This window comes from Cynocephalus volans, chromosome X, assembly GCF_027409185.1.
Source record: "Cynocephalus volans isolate mCynVol1 chromosome X, mCynVol1.pri, whole genome shotgun sequence".
Lineage (NCBI taxonomy): Eukaryota > Metazoa > Chordata > Mammalia > Dermoptera > Cynocephalidae > Cynocephalus > Cynocephalus volans.
This window is the reverse complement of record NC_084478.1, coordinates 68,473,146-68,493,433: the sequence shown is the minus strand read 5'-3', so window position 1 is coordinate 68,493,433 and position 20,288 is coordinate 68,473,146. Positions and strand designations below refer to the sequence as shown.

The window sequence follows — 20,288 nt, the reverse complement described above, 5'->3', positions numbered from 1 at the left end:
ACTGGAGTAAGGGTTATTCTTCTTATTAAAACATTGTACAGTTTTCATTTTCTTCCTTTTCTTGGGGAATATGTAAGTATACAGGAATGTTTTCTAAATGAGTCTACCTTTATTCATTTGAATATGGCATCTTAACTCTCTGGTACCATTTTGAGACAAAAATGATTGTGATTTTAGATTTTTTTAAAAAAAGTTTGAAATCGCAGTATGTCATTAATAAAAATGAACTTTTTCAAAACAGTATGCTAGGAAACAGTAAACCAGTACGGTAAATATGTAATTGTAGACATTTCAGACAGAGATAATGACGTTGCTAGGGACTAAGGTGAAGGGAAATCTTTCTAAAGCGAATCAACAAGCGAGGTGACAAATTGTACATGTGGGGTTTGGCAGAGATACCGCAGTTCCTGGGATGACTAGAGCTAGGACTTGTAAAAAGTTAACGGATTCCCTCTCCCAGACGGTTTACATCACTATGCAGGTTCCGATCTGGTGAGAGAGCCAATGAGATAAAGCACTGCAGCTTGCTAGAGAGGCACAGGAAGCTGATGGGAGTGAACGAGTGGGTGGAGGCTGCAGGGTCTAAAGCTTCCGCCCAACAAAAGAGGTTAGCACTTCCGGTCAAGCTATCGTGGCTGCCTTCTTCGTCAAGGTGAGTGTAAAGAAGGGGGCTGGTAATTCTCAGAAACGAATCCCTGTACACTCCAGGGAAGCTTAACTTGCCTCAGCATGGGGTGGAAAAAAGGAGAATTCATCCCCGAATTCATACAATGTATGAAGGATGCTTCTGACGCCGTGTCTCTCATCGCCTCACTCTCTTCTCTCTCTTCCTCCGGAGATGGGAGATCCACACCCGCTCCCCCTCCTGACTCTTGTGGTTCTTTTAATCCTCCTGATCCCGGTCGTGATTCACCTCTCCTCTTTATCCCGGATCCTCTTCTTCGGTCTTCCTGAGCCTGGGACATTCATTCTCTCTACCTCAGAACTCTTTCCTACCTCTCACCCGCACCTTCCACCCTGCAACGTATTAGCCTCAGACATTTTGCGAGCCCGTTCTCCCGCTCTGAACTTCTATTCCTTCTTTTTCCTTCCAACCCCAGTATTTTACTCCCCCTGCTGACGTTTGGTCTTTCCTGTCCCCCTCCAGAGGCCAGTAAATTATATACTTTACCAAACCAGGTGTGACTTCAAGGTCAAGGCTATTGTTTTTTGTTTTCTTTTAAAAAATAAGCAAAGAGGCAGAAATCTTAGATCCTTAAGAGACATAGGAACTTGTTCAAATTATGTCCTTTTATTTTTTTACTCAAAACAAAATTACACATCATTTAGATATTATTGCACTGATTTCAGCCCTCTACTTATTGCGTTTGTTTTTTATGTTGATGTAAAACTGAATCCCCAAATTTGGGGGAGGGGGCAGCAAACAGTGGGTTTTACCTATCACCTGGTGTCAGCTTCAGAGGGTGGAAGCTTTTCCGTCCGCTGTAAAATCTCTTAGAGAAGAGATAGTTGACAGAAATGACATCCAATTGCAAATCTACTTCATGTGAGTTGAGGTTGTAATGCAAATCCTTTTCTGGTCTCTGGTAGCAAATACTGGACAGCAAGTTGGCAGATTTTTCCTAGGAGCTTCGCAAGTATGATATAATCTATTTGTTGTAATGTAAACTTTTTTTCGTTTGTTGCAATGTGAAATATATTTTTCTGTTCCATTTGTTATGTGAAAGTTATTTTGTGAGAACATTAGCTAATAATCACAATTTATTTTTTATTTATCCAAACGATCCTAAAATTTATGGTTAGGATCAGGGTTTTTCAGACTCTAAAGAGGAATTTAACCGATGTTCTCCTTGAAGAAGCATTTTACTCCCTTCTCCTCCTGTAACTAGTGTATTACGCTTATCAGAATAAGGGGGTGGTTCTCTTTTCTAGGCTAGGTATAATTTTCAGTTCTTTTAGAATAAACAATAAGGCAGAGATTTCATGACACCAAAACATTTAGGGACTTTTTCAGAGGGTATTGCTGATGTCTTTTTATTCTCTATTCAAATCATTATTACACAGCATCTAAATATCATTACATTAGTTTCGATCCATTGTGCATCCATCAATCTACTCATTCGTTTGGTAATTTTTATTGAATAACTTTTATGTGCTAGACAGTGTTCTAAGCACTGGGGTTACAACAGTGGAAAACAAAAAGTTTTTTTTTTTTTTTTTTTGTCCTTTTCGTGACCGGCACTCAGCCAGTGAGTGCACCGGCCAGTCCTATATAGGATCCGAACCCGCGGCGGGAGCATCGCAGCGCTCCCAGCGCCGCACTCTACCAAGTGCGCCACAGCTCGGCCCTGGAAAACAAAAAGTTTTAAACAACACAGCTGGGAGACAGACGATAAGTGTATATATCATACCTATATAATACGTTGTGATAGGGAGGGATTACATTATTTTAGATAGGATGGTCAGGAAGCCCACACTGCTAAGGTGACATTTGAGCAGAGACCTGAAGGAAATGAGGGTACAAACTATGCAGATATTAGCGGGAAAACAGGATATATTCCTGTCGTGGTCTCTGCATTTGTTCATTCTGCTTCCTACACTCCCGTCCCCACCCCCGTGTTTCCCTAGTGGTCACTTTCCTGCATAGTATTAATTCAACCCTCCGCATACTCAAATAACCTGATCCATTCACATAAATTCTCCATATTCTCTTCCTCCTGACTAGCTTCTTGTTACCATTTAGGTGAGTTGTCAGTTATCAGCCCCTCTAGGAATACATATCTCTACCACTATCTCCACGTCATCTTCAGTCTGTTTATTGCTAGTGCATTGTGTGCTGTCCTACAGCATATTTGCTTACCTCTCTCACTGATCTCATCACTGTGCATTCATAATATGTTGACCATAAATGTTTGGTATGGTAAACTGAAATGAATTCAGTGCTTGTCTGCAACAGACAAGCTTTTAAATACAGCTTCTCCCCTATTGTTCAAAACCACCCTCTAAGGTCAGTATTATCACTGTCGATTGATGATAAAACCAAGACCCAGAGGTCTATAGTAACTTGCTAAACTGTGGTGCAGTTCATGGAGTTAAGGTCTGTCAGACACTTGGTCCTGGTCTGGTTCTCTCTGTCTATCTCTGTTTATTAGTGAGAAATAGAAAATACACAGAATATTTTATTTTATTATTTTATAAGTCATAATCTGCATATAGAAATTTCATTTTTATGTTTCTTTTTACAAGTCAGATTATATCAGGTGCTCGAATTACTCCCTAGTTATAAATATTAAGAGCTGAGAGGCACCAGAACATTTTAAATAAAAAATTTAAACAAGCAGAAGTTGAAAGAATACAATGAATACTTTTATACTGAATGTGGGTTCGACAATTAACTTTTGCCTTATTAGTTCACTTGCTCACTTATTCGCTCTCTTTCTTTATCTATCCATCCATCCATTTTTTGATGTATCTATTTTGGCTGAACCATTTAAGACTTGTAGGCATTATTATTATTATTATTATTTTTAGTTTTATTGGTTATGCGTATTCATGGAGTACAAAGCTGATGGTTACCACTTGTGATCAAGATGTGATAGCCAGATCAGTACTATCAGCATGCCCATTACCTTAAATTGTGATTACTCCCCATGTCCCCCATTTTTAAGGAAACTTAAATACGTGCAGAAAAGTGCACATAAGTATACAGCTCAAAGCATTTTCACAAAGTGAATACACCTGTGTAGCCAGCATTGTGATCAGGAAACAGAACATGATCAGCATCTGAAAGATCTTGAATGTGTCTCCTACCTGTCACAACTTAATTCCAAATTAATCACAATCCTGGCTTCTATCACTATATAATAATTTTGCCTGTTTTTGAACTTGATAACAATGTAATAATACAGTTTGTACACATTTTTTTGTATCTGGCTTCTTTGGCTTAAAATTTTGTTTTTGAGATTCATCCATGTTATTAGGTGTAGTAGTAATTTATTTTAATTGTTTATAGTATTCCATTGTATGAATATACACTACAATATAGTTAGCCTTTTTGTTGTAGATGAGCATTTTGGTTGTTTCCATTTTTGGCTTGCAAATTGTACTGTGAACATTCTAGTACATGTCTTTTGGTGATATATGCACACATTTCTGTTGGGCATGTAACTGAGTCGAATTACTGAATTATAGATTATGTATATGATTAGCTTTAGTAGATACTTCCAAAGTGATTGTACTAAGACAATCCTAACATTTTTAAGAGTTCAAATTGCTCTAGAATATTACCAGCATTTGTCATTGTCTTTTCCTTTTAAGAAAAATGGTAGCCATTCTAGTGGTTATGACTGCTGAATTTATCTCATTGTGGCTTTATTTTGCATTTCTCTAACGATGAATGTGCACCTTTCCATATGTTTGTTAGCTATTTGGATATCTTTTATGAGGTGCCTGTTCAAGTTTTTTGACTACTACTTTTTCTCTTAGACTATTCTTTTATTGATGCATAGGAGCTCTTCCTATGTTAAGTATGTGAATACTTTGTAGAATATATGTATTGCAAATCTCAGTGGCTTGCAGTTTGAATCTCTTAATGGTGTCTCTTGATGAACTGAATATCTCAATTTTAATATCATTAAATTAATCATCTTTTCTTTATGGATAGTGCTCCTTTGTCCTGGTTAAGAAATCCTTGTCTTTCCCAAGATCATGAAGCTATTTTCCTATGTTGTGCTATTGTTTAATCTCTCATGTTTATATTTATGACCCATCTGTAATTGATTTTTATGTATTTTGTCAGTATGGGTATAGATGTGGGTAAAGGTTCGTTTTTTTGTTGTTGAAATGGGCATTCAATCAACCCAAAACCATTTATTGAAAAGATCATTCTTTCTCTTTTGTAGTGTCATCTTTTTCATAAGTCAGTTTATTGAGTTATATATGTGGGTTTGATTCTGGATTCTGTTGTTTGGTTTATTTGTCTCTCCTTGTATGAATAAGACTGTCTTAATGTAATTTTACAGTATACCTTTTCTTTTTTTTAAAAAAAATTTATCAATATACAATGTAGTTGATTTTCGTATCCCTTTACCGATTCCTCCCTCCCCTCTCCCCCGTCCCACCCATCAACATCATATCTGTTCACTTGTCTTAACAAGTTCAAGGAATTGTGATTGTTGTGTCTTCTTCCCTGCCCCCCCCCGTTTGTTTGTGTATTATTTATTTTTAGCTCCCACAAAAAAGTGAGAACATGTGGTATTTCTCTTTCTGTGCCTGACTTGTAATTCCTATAGTTTTGTTCATCTTCTTTAATAATACCTGGTTATTCTTGGTCTTTTGAATTTCCTTATACATTTTAGAAACAGCTGTCAGTTTTCACAAAAATTTTTCTTGGTATTTTGATTGAGATACCATTTAATAGATCAATTTGGGGAGCACGTATCATGGCACCTCACCCCTAAATAACTCAGCATTTATCTCCTAATACTAGAAACATTTTATAAATAATTAATTGACATTATCTTGCCAAAGAAAATTAACAATAATTCCCTAATATTATCTCATACCTAATCTTTTGTTTGTTTGTTTGTTTTTGGTGGCTGAGTGGTACAGGGATCCAAACCCTTGATCTTGGTGTTAGCACCATGCTGTCCCGATCTCATACCTAATCTTTCCAAATTTCTATTTTTCCCCAACAAGCTTTTAAAAGCTGATATTGAAGACCAGTGTCCAACCTAGATTAATGTATTGTTATGGTTTTTGAGATTTTATTGGTGGAGTTTTCTCTATTTTGTTGAACTTGTGATTATTTATATATTTAGTACTTTGCAGTCATTATGTCCTCTGTGGCTCAAACTGTCCAGTCATTGGCCAGTAGGAGCCCATTCATGTTGGCTTCTGTATCTTTTTTCTTTTATTACATAAATTTTTAAATATATTCAAAGTAGGAAATAGTAAAATAAATATGCATGTATCCATTCCCAGCTTCAACAATTAATGCCTTTTTTTTTTTTTTTTTTTTACCAATTTTGTTTTATCCATTTTAAAAAAAGTTTGTTTTTTTTTTCTTTTTGGTGCATTGGCTGGGAAATGAACCTGGGTCAACTGCTGGGAAGGTGTTTTATCTATTATTCTCACCTGTTTTGTTTGTTTTTTTTCCCCCACATCCCAGATGTTATGTCATTACACAAATAAATAACTCACTATGCATCCCTAACTCATAGGTGCATAAAGTAACCACTAGGCCATTATAATACTTAATAAGATTAACAATAATTACTTACATCATTTAATACTCAGTGTATTAGTCCATTTTCTGTTGTTTATAACTGGGTAATTTCCACATGCTCTCTTCCTCTCCTTATAAAGCCCCCAGTCTAGTCACTGATCATCCATTAAACCATTAACTTGTTAGTCCATGAATGGGTTAATCCGTTCATGAGAGCATAGTTCTCATGATTTAATCATCTCTTAAAGGCCCCACCTTTCAATACCATAGTTGGATTTCCTTTTTTAAAAAAAAATTTTTATTGAATCATAATTGATTATACATATTTTCAGGGTTCAATGTTGACAAATGTTGATCAAATCAATATTACTAGTTACAAATTGTACTTATTCTTCATGCCCGGTTTCCAATCTCAACCTGTTCACCTCTCCCTCCCTCCTCCCACCTCTGATAACCCTAGATTTCTTCTCTCCCTCTGAAATAGTAATGGTTACTCTATTGATTTGTTGCCTAGATGATCTGTCCAATGCTGAGAGGTGTGTTCAGCTCCCCCAATATTTTTGTAGGGCAGATGCTTCTTCTGTCACTCTGGAATGAGCTTTGTGGAGAGACCAGTACATGAACTTTTGGGGGACACATTCAAACCATAGCACTCAATCTATATTCAAATTTTCATGATTGTCTTAAAGATGTCTTTTTACGGTAGGTTTAAGTCAGTATCCAAAAAAGGACCATTTATTGCGACTGGATGTTTTTCTCTCTCATCTCTTTTCCTATAAAGTCCCTCCAAAGACCCCCCTCTTACAAGACCATTGATTAATTAGAGAAACTAAGTCACTAGATCTAAAGAATGTCTTATATTCTGGATTTAGATGGTTGCTTCCTTGATTCACATTTATTTTGTTTTCCCATTCCCATGTTTCCTGTTCATTGGCATTTTGGAACTAGAGGCTAGATTGTTTCAATTATTTTTCAAGAGAAAGAATCATTTCAGGCAGTGCTATATATTTTCTATTGCATTTCATCATGTCTAGTTTTATCGTTTTTTTACTGATGCTTGGATTGATTTGTCATTTCAGGTGTTGTGTTCACCTGATCCCTGCACCCTGCATTGTACCTTCTCCTGCCAACCTTTCTCCTATTAATTTAAGCAGCCATTGATGATACTTGCCTAGATTCATTATTTCAGTAGTGGTTGAAAAATAGTGATGTCTAATTCTTTCATTCCTTCTGCATTATTAACTGGAATTATTTTATTTTATTTTATTTTTATTTATTTATTTCTTTATTTATTTTGTCTTTTTGTGACCGGCGTACCGCGCTCAGCCAGTGAGCGCATCGGCCATCCTTATATAGGATCCAAACCCGCGGCGGGAGCACTGCTGCGCTCCCAGCGCCACACTCTCCCAAGTGCGCCATGGGGTCGGCCCAACTGGAATTATTTTATAAAGAACTTTTCCTCATCTTTTTTGGTCCTGAAACATTTTATGAAAGAGAGTCAGGATAAATGCTGCTGCTTCTTTTTTTCATTTATCAATTTTCAGAGTAATGAATTGGTTTCTTAGTGACCTCCATTGTTCTCTTTAATATCATTAGGAACTCATGGATTTTTATGTATTTTAAGTGTACCAATTCATTGTGGTCATTCCTTTTTTTTTATGCTTAAACTTTGTCATTTTAGAAATTAGGAGTCCCTTCTGTTTGGTTCCTGTGTTCTTTTAAGATGATCTCATTAGTCCTTTTTGGCTTATTTGCTTTCTGGCATAAGATATTTTAGACTCATCATGTGCACTCCCTGGCCTAGCCCTGGAATCAGCCATTTGCCAGGAACCGTGTATTTTTTCAGTGAGCAGTGGTATTTAGAAATCAAGATGCGGAGCCGGCTGGTTAACTCAGTTGGTTAGAGTGTTATAACGCCAAGGTCAAAGGTTGAGATCCCCATACTGGCCAACCACCAAAAAAATAAAATAAATAAAAGGACAAATCAAGATGTGAGTACTCAGGGGATTATTATTATTTTAGTCATGCTACCTGACCTTCTGTTGTGCCCTTTTCCCTGCTATTTTGCATACATTTGAATGACTCCACCAGAATTCCATTGAAAATTAGCTAAACATGGCTTTCATTTGTTTATGTATTCATTCATCCAGCAAAAATTTATAGAACACTTAATACTGTGTATCTAGTTTTATGCTGGGCACAGGGGATATGAAGGTAAACCTGACTGTCTCCTGTGCTTGAAGAAGACTCATAGTGTGGGTATGAGTAAATAGACAATGTCTGAACAGTACTATGTTGGAGGGCAAATGGGGTGACAGGCTGTAGGAGCACAGAAAGAGCATCTGAAAATGCTTTGCAAAGGAGCAATGGTGCTTGATATTGGATGAGAAGAAGGAGGTATGAAGGTGGAGGAGCTATGAAGCATGTTCCAGTCAGAGGAAACTGGAAGGGGTGGGGAGATTTTACATATTCAAGGAAAGGCATGTATGTAGTTGATTATGACTGAAACATAATTGTATGAGTTTTTCAATTTTCAGAAAGTTGACAAAATGTTCTAGTAACCACAGATATAAAGATGTGCAACATAGTATGTATTATTCATTTTTATTTTAAAACTAACGATGGAACAATAAATAATTCCAAACTTTAATTAAAATTAGCATTAAATGTACTTCTTGGACCTGACTATATTTTTAAATTATTTCACTAATCTTAAAACATACTTACAGTGAGGAGATGTTTATTTCATATTTTAGTTCACTGCTTTTTTACTTTTTTCTATTATTATTTTTGATATCTCTGTAAGTGTTAAGAATCTTTGAAAACAGTGACATATTTATTGTGGCTCTTCACTTGACCTCCTTTTATCCTTTGGCTGCTTTTTTGTTTAAACCTGTTTAATACCCTGACTACAGCCCCTTACATACTCACAAGACAAAGTTATTCCAGAAAACCTGTCTTATTTCTTTATTGCCAATTGGACATCACACTAACCCTGTTATTTTTTACAGCATGTTACACTCTGCATTATGTGCCAAACTGCCTGAGGCCATCCATCTGACAGATATTGCTTGAGTAGTATGTTACACAGGTTTGTGGCATACCAGTGTCCTGTGGTTTATCAGTTGGGAATTTGGAGACTAGAGGTGTGGGAGAGAACTCATTTGTGGCCAGGAGGTGAAGGGAGTGTTGTATAAATCACTGAAGAATATGGGCAAGCTTATTTTTCTAGAGGTCACAAAGGAAAGATTCCAGGTGGGAAGGAGAGCAGTGAAATGGTAGATCAAAGGGGTGTGGCTTGCTACTTTTTATTCCCTCTATTTGCCTTCTTGATTATCAGAAAAATATTTTTCTAGAGCCCCAGCAGACAAGAACTGTGAGTTAACAAAGGAGGGAGTTGGAGAAGGTTAGAGAAAAAAATGTACACAGAGAATGTCAGAAGTGGTAGGAGACAAGTGAGAACAGTAGATTGATAGGAAGCCTTAAGAAAGTTAGACCATTAATTAATTAATCAGTCAATTAAGTAAATATGTACTAATCTAGACTCTGCTGCATAATGAGGTTATATAGTTGAATTAGAATTGTTTTCAAGGGCTGGTCCATGGCTAACTTGGGAGAGTGTGGTGCTGATAACACCAAGGTCATGGGTTCGGATCCCTATATAGGGATGGCCGGTTAGCTCACTTGGGAGAGTGTGGTGCTGACAACACCAAGTCAAAAGTTAAGATCCCCTTACCAGTCATCTTTAAAAAAAAAAAAAAAAAAAGTGTTTTCAACTGAGTCTGGTGGGTGAGATAGACATAGACATTGCAACAGGGAGTGCTATGATGGAGGAGAAACTAGGGTGTGGTGGTGGCAGTAGAAACATGGAGGAGGGTCCTCTAACCCATCCTAGGGGCTCAGAGAAGGCTTCCTGCAATAGACTACGTTAAGAACTGAATTTTGACATAAAAATAGCAGTTCACCTGGCAATGGATAGGAATCCTCTGAGTGGGACCAGAGAGCAAGTGGTCATTTAGACCATGTAGGTAGCTGACTGGGTGTGTCATCTAGCCTTGAGTTTGGAAAGTAACTAAAGTAATGGACAATTGAGAGGCCACTCCATGGTCTAATAGAGGTAGGGAAAGAGGGCAGGTGGAAAGGAATAATTTCACAAATGATTAAATTTGTGCTATAATATTTATCACCTTAGCCCTCTGGAAGAGTAGCCTCTTCCATTTCACCCAATATGCCACGATATTATCATTTTCTATATACACCATGCCATGAAAAAATAAGGATGCACTTGGATATTGAAGATGCATTGTGTATCCCTGTACCAGAAGCTTTTCATAGGTTCTCTTGACTCATGCCAGCAACTCCATGGGGGGGCAGGGAAGAAATGAAATTTGACATTTTGAGGTATAAAATTCAGTGATTTTTAGTATATTCATGAGGTTGTACAATTGTCACCACCATCTAATTCCCGAACATTTTTACGACCCCCAAATGAAATCTCATACCTGTTAGCAGTCACTCCCCATTCCCTACTCCCCTAGCCCCTGGAAGTCACTAATATTCTTTCTGTCTTTCTGAATTTGGCTGTTCCGGACATTTCATATAAATGAAGTCCTGCAATATGTGGCCTTTTGTGTCTGGCTTCTTCCACTTAGCATATTTTTAAGGTTTATCCATATTGTAGCATGTATCAGTATTTCATTTCTTTTTAAGGCTGAATGGTATTCCATTGTATGAATATACCACCTTTTATGTATCCATTCATCAGATTGTGGACCGACATTTGGGTTGTTTCCAATTTTTGGCTATTATGAATAATGCTGCTATGAGCTTCTGGTACACATTTTTGTGTAGACATGTGTTCTCATTTCTCTGGGGTATACACCTAGCAGTAGAGTTGCTGGGTTGGATAGTAACTCTGTACTTAAGTTTTTGAAGTGCCAAACTGTTTTCCAAAGTGGTTGCACTATTTTACATTCCCACCAGGAGTGTATTAGGGATTCCGTTTCTCCACATCCTTGCCAACACTCGTTATTTTCCTTTTTTAAAATTACAACTATCGTAGTAGGTGTGTATGATAAAGAATCTGACTCAACTTTTAAAATATTTGACTGCTGACATCTTTTAAGCCTCATCTCTCCCTCTTCGCCTTCTACCCGGCATCTGGGTAAGTTGTTACGAAAACGTGGGTGCTCCCTTGTTTGGAGCTGGCAAGAGATTCAAATCATGCAAGCACCTTCCTGCATGATAGAACCCTCACTCCACCCTCACCCTCTTACCACTGTAAGAACTCAAGTCAATCTCCTTTCCTTGCTCTTTCTAACCTGCTTGGGAGAACTACCTTGCTTTCCCCAGAAAAGCCTCAATTATGTAAGTAGTAGACCTTTTCATATCATTTTGGTGTGTGTGAGTCTGCATGTTGGAACCAAATTCTGGGTGAGGTCCTTCCTTCCTCTGGAAGGTGACAAGAACAGTTGACACAATGACAGCCACCATGGGGAGGGGGTGTCTTTCTTTAATTGTTTTGGCTTGCTAACTGGTTCTCCTGCCTGTGAGCTTGCAGATTAGCTTATGCTTTAGTTGTGCTATGTTGTCCTGTATTGTTGATTCCTTTGGAACCTCTGTTATAGGTTTAGCCAAGTCAAAACTTGAGATAATTTAATTGGCATTTAGGAACAGGTGTGTAAGATTGGGGCCCTCTTTACAGTGGTCTTGGGTCACGTGTCTTGGCCCAGACCTATCTGTGTGTCTTAGAGTAAAGCCGTGACTGATGACCAATTGGTTATGTGTCTCAATCAGTCTTTAACCACCACAGCTGCTTGCCAGTCAGGTGGTTGCTCTTGAAAGAGTAATCATTAGGGAGTTAAAAAAAAAGTAAGAAAGGGAGAGAAAAAAAGTAGCCATTATGTGGCTTGCTGAGGTCCTTACTCCTAAGAGCAGATGGCTCACCATGACCCTTAAGTATCTCTGTTGCTGTTGCTGCTGCTGCTGCTGCTGCCTGTGCCTCTGTTGCAACAAAGTTCCTGATCCTCAAGATTATGGGGACAAACACCCATGGCACCCTTGTGGCACAGAGAAAGGAGTAATTGGAACCCAATTAACCCCCTGGTCCTTAAATTCTATATAACCACCATTGCCATTGGGGGAGGCCTTTTATAATGAGAATACTGATTTGAGGCTTTCTACAGGGAGAAATTTATAAATATGAGCAGGGTAGAGAGACCCCCCTGAAATATATACAGTAACAACAAAAGGAAGTAAAAGAAAAAAATCTGGATACAAGAGGAACAAACAAATGGAGGGCCACAGTTTAACCCAAGTAGAATCCAAAATTTACTGAGAAAAAAAGATTTTACTAAAAGAACAAAAGGGTGAAAGGTGCTGATTAATGATGAAATGCAGCAATTAGCAAGCCTTCATGACCTTAATTAATATTGGAGCTCAAATTAGTTATACCTCAGGATCCCACTAAATTTAAGCAAGATACCTCCTATAATCTTAGAGGAGTTCCTGAACATAAAAAGGTGGACAAACAAGTATGCCTTAACTTGACTTTTGAACTATTTATTATCTTGCCTGAATTCCTCACATTTGTACCACATTGTCTTAAAATATCCTATAGTGGGTATGAGCACTCTGATCTAATGAGTGATAAAATTAAAGTTAAATTAAGTCTTTAGCACATACAAGTTGGTTTCACTGACAAAGTAGATCCCATGGACTATACCCCCAGTTAAAATAGTTAATATAGCCCACTGTGAATTAGAACAAGGCCTAAAAGACTGAAAACCACGGTGCAAGGCATATTTGGTAAAAGGATGATTATCCCTACTGCTTCTCCTTTAACAACCCAATTTGACCTATTCTTAAACTTCAAATGAATGGCACCTAGTGGTTGATTACCGTAATGCTAATGCTGTGGTCTCACATATTAAGGTCTCCATACCCAATATTATTGACATTATTGACTCCATCCAATCAGCAACTGGTAAATATTTTGCTGTTATAGATTTGGCTAATATGTTCTGTTCGGTGCCTGTTTCAACAGCCTTTCAACCTCAGTTTGCTTCCACCTCTGAAAGGACACAATACACCTTTACCTGGCTACTCATGGAATACCTCAGCAGCCTTGCCATCACACACAATCTTTGTAGGCAAAATCTTAACTGCGTCCAGTTTTCTTCAGGAGCACAGGTATGTCTTTGCATCAATGACATCCTCCCCTGAGAGGATTCATTTGACACCCTCATTTAGGAAATATAAATACTCACAGAATTGCATACAAAAATGTGATGGGCCATTGCGCCACACATATAAGTACAAGGCTTCACCACCTTGTTTAAATTCCTAAAAATATTTCATAAACTGAGCACCACTTTGTCTCTGACACTGTCAAGAAAGCAGCTATTGACCCTCTTAGCAACCACAACTTCTTTTAGGCTCATTTGCATTCTAGAGGCAAAATATTCCTATTTACAAATTTTCTTAAGCCCATTTATGCTGTTTTTTGCAAAGCAGCTCACTGTGAATTAGGGACCCCTCCAACGAAAAGCTCTGGAATCTGTCAAAATTGCAATATGACAGGCACTCCTGTTAGTGACCCCTGATACTGCTTCACCACAGAGGTTTTAGCTCCCTCCTTATTTCTCCTAAAGTCTCTGGACCACCCATGATTGCCATGAATTGCCCATGGATTTCTGATGCAAGAAACTGCCTTTCTTGGACCTGGTATATACACCATTATAGAAACAATTGCTAGGTACATAGTGGGCTCTCCTAGAAATAGAGGCTGTTACAGCCCCTGAACCCATGACCCTCTATACCCAGCTGCCTGTTATGCCTTGGGTCATGGAAGCCATAAACTACAAGCTGGGCATGGCTTCTGAGGCCTCCTTGCCACAAGATGGAGCCAAACCTGGGCTGTCTGGCATATACCACTTGCAGGAAGGGTAGCCTACCCTGTCTTCAGTGTTTTGCCAAAATCCATGGTGCTGGAGGAGGTCACTCCTCTCCCAGACCTTACCTGTAGAGCCCCTTGAAATCAACTGAGTGAAAAGCAATGGGAGTTTGTACACTTTACAGATAGCATCACAACCAGTACATACAATGGAGTTTGCTGGAGAGCTGATGTTCTTTATCCCTTAACCAGAATGCTCCTGATAAAGACAGGGCACAGGGGTGAGCACAGTTGACCAAACTTAAGGCATTCACATTAGCACTGAATAACCTAGCTAACAATCAGCCCCATCTGCACTGCATTTTTACAGGCTCTTAGGCCATTGCTTAAGAGTTTTCCCATTCAGGAAATAGAACTCTGGGAATCTTTAACCTCATAGATACCCAAAATGTAAATCAAGGTAACTCGTACATCTATGCACAGTAAAGCCACAACAAAAATTTTCACCAAGAGAATCTTTTTCTCCCTTATTGTTTGAGACATCATTGATAGTGACCAAGGCACTCATTTTACTTCTTAGAGTACACAGTGCTGGGCTTAAGTTTAGTTTTCTCTTTTTATAGTTTATTAAGGTGAAAGTCTAGGTTATTGTTTGAGATTTTTCTTGTTTTTTAATGTAGGCATTTGCAGTTATAGATTTCAGTCTGAGTACTACTGCCTCTGCTGTATCTCATATATTTTGGTAGGTTGTGTTTAAATTTTCATTCATTTCAATTTCTTGTGTGGTTTCTTTGACCCTTTGGTTATTTAGGAGTGTCTTGTTTAATTTCCACTTTTTAAATGAATTTCCAAAATATTCTTCTGTTACTGATTTCTAATTTAATTCCATTGTGGTTGACGAAGGTACTTTTTATGATTTCAATCCTTTTAAATTTATTGAGACTTATTTTATGATCTTGGAGAATATTTTATATGCACTTCAGAAGAATGTGTATTCATTCATCTGTCTGGTGGAGTGTTTGATATGTATCCCTTAGGTCTACTTTATAAACACCGTTGTTCAAGTCTTTTTCTTTGTTGATCATCTATCTATTATTGAGAGTGGGGTATTGAAGCAGCCAACTAATATTGAATTGTTTGTTTCTCTCCTTAAATCTGTCAGGTTTTGCTTCAAGTATTTTGGAATCTGTTGTTAGGTGAATATAAGTTTATGATAGTTATATCTTTTTGATGGATTGGCAGTTTAATGATGATAAAATGTCCTTCTTTTTCTCTAATGACAATATTTGTTTTGAAGTCTATTTTTTCTGACATCAGTATAGCCACTCCAGCTCTCTATTTGATTACTGTTTATATGGAATATCTTTTTCCACTCCTTCATTTTCAACTTATTTGTGCCTTTGAGTCTAAAATTAGTCTCTTTAAGACAGTGTATAGTTGGACCATACTTTTTTGTACATTCTGCCAGCCTCTGCATCTTTATTGTAGTTCAATCCACTCACATTTAGTGGTTTCAGTTCAGGTAGAATTTACATGTGCATTTTATTATTTTCCATATGCCTTATGTCATTTTTGTTCTGTTCTTACGTTACTGCCTTCATTCGTCTTAAATATTTTTTAGTGTACCATTTTAATTCCCTGTTGTTTCTTCTACTATATATATATAGATAGTATAAAATATACATATATATATAAATATATAAGTTATATATAAATATATATATTATATAAAAATATAAAATATTTATTTTAGTTCTTGCTATGGAGATTACCATTAACATCTTAATTAATAGGAATCTAGTTCAGATTTATACAAATTTACTTTCTATAGGATATAAAAACTTTGCTTCTGTAATAGCTCTGTAACCCTGTAACCTCCTCCTTTATTCTGTTAGTGTCACAAATTACATCTTTATGCATTGTATGTCCATTAACAGAGTTATAATTAGTGCAGCAGTTATGTTTTAAATCAGATTTGAAAACATAAGAGTAGCAAATTTTACATTTATACATTTTTTTTTATGTTTACCTATGTAAATATAAAATTCCTTTGGCCTCCTCCCTTTCAGAGTAGCAATCCCCATGCCACAGCCTCTGGACAGAATTCCCAGTTACCTTCATTGGTGCACTTTATTTCTTCATGTGACTTCAAGTTACTTTCTGGTGTCCTTTCCTTTCAGGCTGAAGGACTTCCTTTAGTACTGGTCATAGGGCAGCTGCTAGCTGGTAGATCTCTCTCAGTTGTTTATCTAGTAATGTCTCAATTTCTCCTTCACTTTTGAAGGATAATTTTACTTCGTTTCCTAGGTATAGAATTCTTGGTTAACAGGGTTTTTTTTTTTGCTTTCAGTAACTTGAATATGTCATCTCACTGCCTTCTGGCCTCCATGGCTTCTGAGGAGAAGTCAGCTGTTAAACTTGTTGTCTTGAGTCCTCTTGTTTGTGAAGAGTTGTTTTTTTGTTATTACTGCTCTCCAGATTTTCTCCTTGTTTTTGGCTTTTAGTATTTTGACTGTGATGTGCCTGGGTGTATATTCTTTTTCATTTGCCCTACTTGGTTTTTGTTTGCTTTCTTGGATGTATAGATAAACATTTTAAAAACCAAATTTGTGATGCTTTTAGCTATAATTTGTTCAAATATTTTCCTCTCTCTCTTTCTCGGATTCCCATTATGTATGTTTTGGTTGCTTGATGATTTCTCAAAGGTTTCTGAGGCTGTGCTTATATTACTTTTTTCTTTCTGTTTCTCAGATTGGATAATCTCAATTGACCTATCTATACTAGACCTTGCTGATTCTTCTGTCAGCGCAAATCTGCTCTTGAGCCCCTCTAATGAATTTTTCATATTAGTTACTTTACATTTGCAGGGTATTTGAGGGATTTAGCAGATGACCGAAGAAAAAGATATGACTAGGAGGTGGCAGTATCACACACAAGCTTTACTGGGTAATGCTTTGACAGACTTGCATGTGGGGTACGTCTCTCAGAACAGGAGTCTGTCCAGAGGCTGTGGCATGAGGGTTGCTACTCTGAAGGGGAGGAGGCCAAAGGAATTCCCAGAGGAGAGCGAGGTTGGACAGGGACTTACATGTCTAAGTGATGCCTACTCAGAAGCACAGTGTGGAATCTCGGCCAGAGAGCTCCAAAGGGCAGCAATGGCTTGAGGTCTTTAGGCCCAGGTCTTATCTATTGTTAGCCATGTGGGGTGAGGTTTCCTGGGGTATGCAAAGCAGGCAAGCTCTAAATGGCCAAAATCTGCTTGTTTGAGCTTTTTTAAAAATTGTTTATGAATATTCATGAGATACAAAGCTGGTTGTCACCCCTCGTGCCCAAGATGAGCTATTTTGAACATAATTGCGTGTGTGAAAATCTGAGTTTGGTGCTGATGGGCTTTTGTGCAAATAGGCCTCAGCCTGCAGTGAAGAAATAATCAACCTAAAAGGAAAATACAAATAAACATCTTTGGCTCATTTACATAACATTGTTTCAACTCTAGAATTTCTATTTGGTGCCTTTTAAAATTGATAGCTCCTTATTGATATTATCCATTTGGTCACACTTTATTCTGTTATTTTTTCCTTTAGTTCTTTAGACATGATTTTCTTTAGCTCTTTAAACATATTTAAAATACCTGTTTTGAAGTGTTCAGTAAGTTCAACATCTAGGATTTTTCAGGAAATTCCTACTGATTGCTTTTATTCCTGTGTATGGGCCATACTTTTTTGTATCTTTGTGTGTCTTTTAGTTTTTGTTGAAAACTATGCATTTTAAATATTATAATGAGGCAACTCTGGTAATCAGATTTTTCCTTTCCCAGGTTTTTGTTGTTGTTGTTGTTGATGCTTTTTATGATAGATTTTGTTTGTTTGTTTTGTGATTTTTTTGGAACTTATTCTGTAGAGTCTGTATTCTTTGTATGTGTGGCTACTAAAGTCTTTACTCAGTTAGCTCAGTCATCAGCTAATGATTAGACAAAGATCTCATTAAATGTCTGGGACTAATAAATGACCCAGTCTTTAACAACGGGATCTGTGTTCATGTTGGGGTATGCATACAACACTTAGCCAGGCAGTTTACAACTGTGCCTTTGTCTTCACTTTCTGATTGCAAAAAGCCTAAAGGTCAGTTAGAAGTGAGAGTTTAGGTCCTTCCCAGGTCTTTCCTGAGCATGCACACAGTCCGACACCTGCAGGTGGCCTTCTATATTTCATGGAAAATATCAGAGCTTTTCAAGTCCGTTATGGATAACTTATTCTTCAGATTTTCCTTTCATTCTTTTTATTTTGTCTTTTGTTTGCCCCAAGTGTTATCGTTTGCCTCAGGCAACCAAGTCACTGAAACATTTGTCTGTGAATGTTTTCAATGACTGTCCCCTGTGGAGAGGCTTTTAGTACAGGTTGTATACTGAATCAGACATAAACCTTTCAAATAGGGTCTTCCAGGGAACCCACACACAGGACAGATAATGACACTGCTTTGGAACTGAGGCTTTTGAGAGTGGATGACACTGCAAAGGAGCTGAGCCAGCTAAAGTAGTTCTTTCACAACACAAAACTGTAGGGAGAAAGGAGCGGCCTCTGACTGAAATGCCATAGACTCTTTCTGTTCTTACCTACTTCTATAGATTTTGTTGACTAAATGCCTCTTAATTTGGTGTAATCCCTTTGATCCAGCTCCAGAAACTTCATGTGATTGCCTTTGTTATTTTTGACCAGTTTTATTGATATCTCTTTGGGGAATAGATTTCACTGAGCTCCTCACATAGCCATTCCAGAATTCCTGTACTTGTTTTGGTGTTGTATCTAAAACCTCAGCACTAAACCTGAGGTCTGCAGGTTTTCTGTTTTCTTCTAGAGTTTTTCTAATTTTGTCTTGTACATTTAGGTTTGTAATCCATTTTGAGTTAATTTTTATGGGAGGGGTGAGGTCTGTGTCAAGATTCATTTTATTTTGCATATGGATTCCAATTGTTCCAGCACCATTTGTTGCAAAGACTATCCTTTCTCCGTTGAATTTCCGTTATGTTTATATAAAAAATCAGTTGATTAAACAAACAACCTGATTTTAAAAATGGGCAAAAGACCCAATAGACATTTCATCAAAGAAAATATACAGATAGCAAATAAGCATGTGCAAAGATGCTCAACATCATATGTCGTTAGAGAATTGCAAATTTAAAAAATGGGATGCCACTACACACCTATTAGAATGTCCAAAATCTAAAGCAAAAACAAAAACCAAATACTGGCAGGAATGTGAAGCAGCAGGAATTCTCATTTATTGCTGGTGGGAATACAAAATGGTACAGCCACTTTGGAAAGCAGTTTGGCGGTTTCTTACAAAACTAAACATATCCTTACCATATGATCCAGCAATTGTTCTCCTTGGTGTTTACCCAAATGGACTGAAAACTTATGTCTACACAAAATCCTGCACATAAGTGTTTACAGCAGCTTTATTCGTAACTGCCCAAATTTGTAAACAACTAAGGTGACCTTTAGTAGATGAGTGTATGAATAAATTGTAATACGTCCAGAAACTGCAGTGCTAAAAAAAAGAGCAATCAAACCATGATAAGACACGGAGAAACCATAATTGCTTATTACTGAGTGAAAGATGTCAATCTAAAAAGGCTATATACTGTATGAATCTTACTATATGACATCCTGGAAAAGATAAAACTTTGGAAACACTGAATGGATCAGTGGTTTCCAGGGTTTGGTGGTGGTGGTGGGCAATGAATAGATGAAGTATAGGGGATTTTTAAGGCAGTGAAACTATTCTGTATGATACTATAATGGTAGATATATGTCATAATACATTTGTGAAAAGCCATAGAATGTAATCAAGAGTGAAACCAAATGTAAACTATGAGCTTTTGGGTGAGAATGATGTGCCAACATCATTTTGTTTGTTAATTGTAACAAATGTACCCTTCTGGTGGGGATTTTGATAGTGGGAGAGGCTCTACCTTCAACTCAGTTTTGCTATGAAGCTACAGTGCTCTAAAAAATAAAGTTTATTAAAAAAAAAGTCAACTGAAAAAAATACAATGCTGTTTTCTCTCACACCCAACCATTTGGCAATAACAAATGGTTTTACAGTCTTTAAAAAATCAGTTGATTGTATTTGTGTGGGCCTATTTCAGGGCTCCTTATTCTGTTCTGT

At 37.3% G+C, this 20,288-nt stretch overlaps 1 protein-coding gene across 3 annotated transcripts in view; it reads left to right on the top strand.

Annotated features, from left to right (window-relative positions):
• The first annotated feature begins 606 nt into the window (after nt 1–606).
• Nucleotides 607–20,288, top strand: part of MAGED1 (MAGE family member D1) — a 94,029-nt gene continuing 74,347 nt past the window's right edge. The window contains exon 1 of one of the 3 annotated variants that reach the window (XM_063083512.1): nt 607–652. The gene's annotated coding sequence lies outside the window, so the exon portion shown is untranslated. Of the gene's footprint in view, nt 653–13,398; nt 13,418–20,288 lie in introns of those variants that run through there. The other 2 variants (XM_063083514.1, XM_063083515.1) reach the window with 2 other exon arrangements.